General features: G+C 38.3%; 1 long non-coding RNA gene across 1 annotated transcript; it reads right to left on the bottom strand.

Annotated features, from left to right (window-relative positions):
* Positions 1 to 769: 769 nt before the first annotated feature.
* LOC128665115 (uncharacterized) lies at positions 770 to 1,268 on the bottom strand. Its single transcript, XR_008402999.1, has 2 exons — positions 959 to 1,268; positions 770 to 878 (listed from the first exon to the last, which is right to left on the bottom strand). It is a non-coding gene; the product is annotated as an uncharacterized LOC128665115 (long non-coding RNA).
* Positions 1,269 to 6,629: the final 5,361 nt, after the last annotated feature.

Genomic DNA, 6,629 nt, shown 5'->3' on the forward strand with positions numbered 1-6,629 from the left:
CAACGTATTCGAACAATCCGTATCTTGTTCGAAACGCCGTGAGCCACTCATCTCCAGATCTAATTCGGATGAGATTATAGGCTCCTCTTAAGTCCAATTTTGTGAAAAATTTTGCTCCCTCCAACCTTTCAATTAACTCCGGGATGAGGGGTAAAGGATATCTGTTTTTTACTGTAATTTTATTTAGTTGTCTGTAGTCTACGATTGGCCTCAATGAGCCATCCTTATTTTTAACAAAAAAAATCCCAGCACTAGCTGGAGAGGTGGAGGGACGGATGAAACCTTTCCTTAGATTTTCATCTAAGTAAGATTTAAGGTGTGTTAACTCAGGGTTTGAGAGTGGGTAAATATGACCCGTGGGGATCTCAGAGCCAGGTATGATCTCAATAGGACAATCATACTTCCTGTGAGGAGGAAGATTGTCGCACTGGGTTTTGCTGAATACATCTGCATAATCCTTATAAAACCTCAGGAATTTGAATTGTCTCATTGGATTCAGTGGTTTGCAAAATAGTAGCTGGGAAACAAGTAGTAGAGCAGAATGTAGAATTAAATGTGACTGTTGAGGTAGACCAATTTACTTCAGGATTATGAATTCGGAGCCAGTTTATACTGAGAACTATGGGTGAAATAGGGGATGATATTACATCAAATGACATATACTCCCTATGGTGGTCTGGGGTAACAACAAGTAAGGGTATTGTTTGATATTTAACTGGACCTGATGTGATTGGATTACCATCTATTCCACGTAATAACACAGGAGACCTTTTTTGCACAAGTGGAATTTTATTGAATTTAGTGAATACAGTATCTATGTAGGAGGCTGTAGCTCCTGAGTCAATAATCGCGGGAGCGTTGATTCGATGTGACTCCCACTGTAAAAGAAGAGATAAATTTAGGTAAGGGAGAGCATGATCCTGAGTGGTACAACAAAAAGGTTCTTTATACATCTTACCCTTGTTTTGTTTCAGGAGGGAAGGACAGTCCCTGACAGTGTGTTTGTCTGAAGCACAGTATAAGCAGAGGTTATTAGCCCTTCGTCGGATCTTCTCCTCAGGGTTAATGGTCCCTTTATAAAACCTATATCCATAGGTTCAGCAGTTGATTTGCTGGGGCTGGGTGTATTTTGTTTCTTTGCAGGATATTCATGAAATGATCTCTCCTGCTGTCTCTCTCTCAGTCTTCTGTCTATAGTTATGCTAAGTGACATTAAAGCCTCAAGAGTATGTGGTAGTTCAGATCTAGACAACTTATCCTTAATTCCTTCTGAAAGGCCTAATCTAAACTGATTTCTCAGTGAAAGGTCATTCCATTGAGTGTCTTTCGCCATTTTTTAAATTCGGCAATGTAATCCTCAACTACTCTTTTCTTTTGTTTCAAGCCTCGCATTGCAGTTTCAGCAGTAAGCTGTTTATATGGATCCTCATATAGCTGACCCATAGCAGAAAAAAAACTTTCCAAAGAATTAAGTATATCAACGTTATTCTCAAAGTAAGTGTTGGCCCATGTGCGGGGCTCACCTCTCAAATAGGATATTAACTGTGAGTACCCTTGCTCTATCAGTGGGATAGGTATGAGGTTTAAGGGAGAACATAAGCAAACAAGCATTCTTGAAATCTCTATACTCAGATCTCTCACCACTAAATTTTTCTGGTGTACTAACCTGTGGTTCTAATATAGGTACCGTCTTATCAACCACATCCCTGATATAAGCTTTTAAAGTATCATTTTCTGTTTTCAAAGTATTAACAGCTTCAGTTAATAAATCAACCCTCTGTGTGATATTTTGCACATGTGCGTTCATTCCAGCTGGGTCCATAGTTTTGGGCTTAGTATTATGTCAGGCACAACTAAGAAAGAAAAAATGTGTGCAGCTTAGTTATTTGGACCACAACTGCTGGAATGGAAAAACAATAAAAATTGTATGGTTGTTTGCAACAGAGTGAAAAGGTAAAACAAAATTTAGGATTTAGGCAGCTATGTAAAACCTTATTCCTTATTGCAAAGTTTTAGTATACAGGCAGTAATTGAGCATATTCCCTATGGCTGCCACATGTGTCTGGGTAGTCACTGTGAGAAAGTAAATGCAGCAGGGGTATGCCCAGATAAACCTGAGATTTTAACATTAATAAAGGTAAAATTAAATAAGCAAGGAAAAATTGGTACTATGATCATAGAAAAAATAAGCAATTGCTATTGTGAACAGAGTTACGGTAAAACAGCAGGATATGAGGGAATGAACTAAAAGTCACAGAAATAACAGCAGCAACTGAGATACTAATCTTAGAGTATAGCAGCAAAGTAAAAATTCAAAGACTGGCTTACCGCTAACAGAACTGTTATAATGATAGTTGCAAACACCGGCTTGTAATGGCGACTTGCCAGAGGGAGCAAGGAAGCTCAGTAGCAGCTGGCTGATGACGTCACAGCATGAGGAAGCGGAGCTCCGTGAAAGGTGAATCCCAAGGCCGGTGAGCTGCAGGGGAAACTGGGTTAGAGGTAAAGGTAGGAGTGAGGCTTTTGAAATAGCTGAATCTTCTGAGGGAGAAGCAGGCAGGTAGGAGAGGATGACAACAGAATTCCAGTTAGGTGGAGTAGAGGAATCCAACAAACAGAAGTAGTATGATAAATCTCACAGAGAGCAGGCTCAGGTTAAGGTTTAAAACAAACTTCAATACTAAGCAATGTGAAAATGCTGGGAATGGCCTTAAATAGGCTGATGTTAATGGGAGCAGGATGCTTTAAAGGGACAGTGCAGAGAATAAGTATGCCATTATCCTGACACATATACACGTCCCCTGATAGGGGACGTAACAAGGATTAAACTGATAAGAATAGTACTACTTAACACACCTTATAATAACGCAGAGAGAGGCAATGCAGAGAGAGGAGTCTGAAGAAGAGGAGTCAGAGGAGGAAGGTGGCTTTGAGGAGGTGGAAGACCAAACACAGCAGGTGTCCCAGGGGGCTTTTTGTCACCTTTCGTGGACCCTTGGTGTTGTACATGCAAATATTTGATAAATGCACAAATAATAACTAGCTATTACAAAACCACCGGTGGTAAAAAGCTCATACCAATAAAATAAATAAATAAGTAACGATGTTATGCGACCAAATTGAAAAAATGTTATGCGACCAAATAGAAAAAAGGGTCCTGTCCGTGCAACTTAGTTCATTAATTGCAGTATAATGGATTTTAGGCCACAGTAAAATTCGTGATTAAAGGCAGTAAATTATCCAGTATTGCACAAAGTCAGTTAATATCAAGTTTTAACACGGTTATTCCTACCGTTAGTAAATGATTCCACACTGCTGTCAATAGTGTTGCACAAAGTCAGTAGATTAATCAGTATTGCACAAAGTCAGTTGTATCAGGTTTTACACGGTTAATCCTACCGTTAGTAAATGGTTCCAAGATCGTTCTTGATAAAGGCCTGTGAACGGCTGAAACGCGTAGATGTATCTATGGTCTTGGATCCCTTTCAACTAAAGGTCTAACGTTAGTATATCAGAGCACTCTGTGTTCACTATTTTTTAATCTCCCTCGCCGAGACTGACAGAGAGGAAACCCCTCAGATTATTGGAGGATTGAGCCCATGTGACGGTCTGGATTACGTCACACGCTACAGGTTCACTATTGAATCAGAAGAAAGACCGCTATGAGCTGGACCTGGATGCCTAAGCAAGGGATTTCTGTCTCTCGGTTGAGACTTTGAAAGAAAGGAAATCTGTGCGGATGTGAGGTCCCATAGCTCTAAGGTACAATTGACAGCAGTGTGAAACTATCTACTAACAGTAGGATTAACGTGTAAAAACCTGATACAACTGACTTTGTGCAAAACTGATCAATCTACTGACTTTGTGCAATACTATTGACAACAGTGTAGAACCATTTACTAACGGTAGGATTAACCGTATAAAACCTGATACAACTGACTTTGTGCAATACTGGATAATTTACTGCCTTTAATCACAAATTTTACTGTGGCCTATAATCCGTTATACTGCAATTAATGAACTAAGTTGCACGGACAGGACCCTTTTTCTATTTGGTCGCATAACATTTTTTCTATTTGGTCGTATAACATCGTTACTTATTTATTTATTTTATTGGTATGAGCTTTTTACCACCGGTGGTTTTGTAATAGCTAGTTATTATTTGTGCATTTATCAAATATTTGTGTGTTTATATATTGATTATTAAATAATATATATTTTAACTATTTGTGCAGTTATAAAATAAATAATTTTTATGTATATATCAACCACTAATTTATATCCTAATAGATAACCTTTGAACTACTTTATTACTATTGGACCTTTACTATTTATATCTTATCGAATAGGAGGAAGATATTTGCAATTTATCATTAACCCAATTAATAGCCCCCGTTTTATAAACCTTGCTTCCTAGCGCCGCATCTATTTTTTCTATATTTTGTTTACACTTGAATTGCTTTCAGAGTGCAATTCTTTTTGATGTGTGCAGGTATTTAAACCAAGTGTGAAGAAGTTTAAAATTCTATCTTTGTGTACGTGGCTGGGTGGAGGTAGAGACCTTCAATGACATCAGTGAGGACAAGGAACGGGACATGGCTAGCTTGGTATCCAACCTTGTGCAAATGGGGAGTTTGCGGTTGTGCAAATGGACTGTTTGTGGTTGTTTGCGGTGCATTAAATGGGGAGTTTGGTCTGTCACTATGAAGCGGGCGTAACCCTTACACTACCTGATCGATACAACATCATACCTGATGTTTTAAAAGCACGTTATTCCAAACAAATTAGGAATGTTAGGTGATTTTATGCCCTTTATGGATTAAAACCAGACTCTGCATCAACTATGTAATTTTCCGTGGGAGTTTTGCCATGGATCCCCCTCCGGCATGCCACAGTCCAGGTGTTAGTACCCTTGAAACAACTTTTCCATCACTATTGTGGCCTGAAAGAGTCCCTGTGGGTTTTAAAATTCGCCTGCCTATTGAAGTCAATGGCGGTATGCCTGGTTCGCCCGTTCGCGAACATTTGCAGAAGTTCGCGTTCGCCGTTCGCGAACGGAAAATTTTAAGTTTGCGACATCACTATGGAGGAGCGAGGGGATCTAAATCTTTTGGGGACCCAGAGATTCAGGAGGGCCAATAAAGTGACCTCATAAGGTTGCAGGTACAATTTCCGTAGGGGTGGATCCTGCTTTCCATCCCTCCGACGGGCCACTCCAATTTTGTAGTTATGTTTGTATGATGAACTCCGATTGGCCGTTCCTTAATGTTTCATATCTTTTTAACTTCCATACACATACTGCCTGGGGTGCTGTTACTACATTTTTCATGTAGACTAATTTGTAACTCATGGGACTGTTATGCGGATATGTGTGACGCAGTTTTAATATACGTGATCAGTTAAATATTAATATATTAATTTTACATTTGATCTCTATTTGATTTTTATTAAATATAATCCAGTCACATTAGTAAATGTTTTACACATTTCGATGTTTAATATCGATCCGGTTATTTAATATAATAAATTTTATTAGAAAATAGTAAACATTGTATATATTTATTGTTTATTAAAGAAATTTCGTGACTTATTGTGAAGTATTGACATTGCTCTATTAAATGTATTTATAATGCACATCGATTGTGTGCTAGTGCGTGACATTAGACTAATATTTTTAAAGATGCGAATCTCGTGTTGCAAGATACGTTTCCCACACTATATTTCTGAAATGCGTAATTTGTATTTATAATGGACGGAACTTGGATAATCTGTTTTTAAATGTTAAGCTACACATTTGTTCATTATTAGTAAATAAACCTCAAGCTTGTATTTGTCTGAACTGCTCACATATGTTATTGGGCAACGGCGTCTTTATTTTTAAAAGGACATTACACCCAAATATTTTCTTTCTTTATCCGGAGAGAGAATACAATTACACCTAACACTGCACTATCATTAAATAAATTAAATTAATTAACTACAATTACCTAGCATTAAATAAAATTAACTAAAAATAACTAAAGTACAAAAAAACCCTCTAAATTACAGAAAATAAAAAAATACAAGAAGTTTAAATTAATTACACCTAATCTAAGCCCCCTAATAAAATAAAAAATCCCCCCAAAATAATAAAATGCCCTACCCTATACTAAATTACAAATAGCCCTTAAAATGGCCTTTTGCGGGGCATTGCCCCAAAGTAATCAGCTCTTTTACCTGTAAAAAAAGAATACAATACCCCCCCCAACATTACAAACCCACCACCCACACACTCCTACTCTAAAACCCACCCAATACCTCCTTAAAAAAAACTAACACTACCCGATTGAAGATCACCCTACCTTGAGCTGTCTTCACCCAGCCAGGCACCAGTGGTCATCCGATCCGTCCAGTAGTCTTCATCTGATGGGCCAGAAGAGGACATCCAGACTGACAGAAGTCTTCATCCTGATTGGATCAGCCAATAGAATGCGAAGGTCACATTACATCAGCCAATCACATTTTTCCTACCTTAATTCCGATTGGCTGATAGAATCCTATCAGCCAATCGGAATTCGAGGGATGCCATCTTGGATGACGTCATTTAAAGAAATATTCATTCGTCGTTACTCGTCGGCCTAGAAGGATGT

The sequence above is a fragment of the Bombina bombina genome, chromosome 6 (genome assembly GCF_027579735.1).
Source record: "Bombina bombina isolate aBomBom1 chromosome 6, aBomBom1.pri, whole genome shotgun sequence".
NCBI classification, from domain to species: Eukaryota; Metazoa; Chordata; class Amphibia; order Anura; family Bombinatoridae; genus Bombina; species Bombina bombina.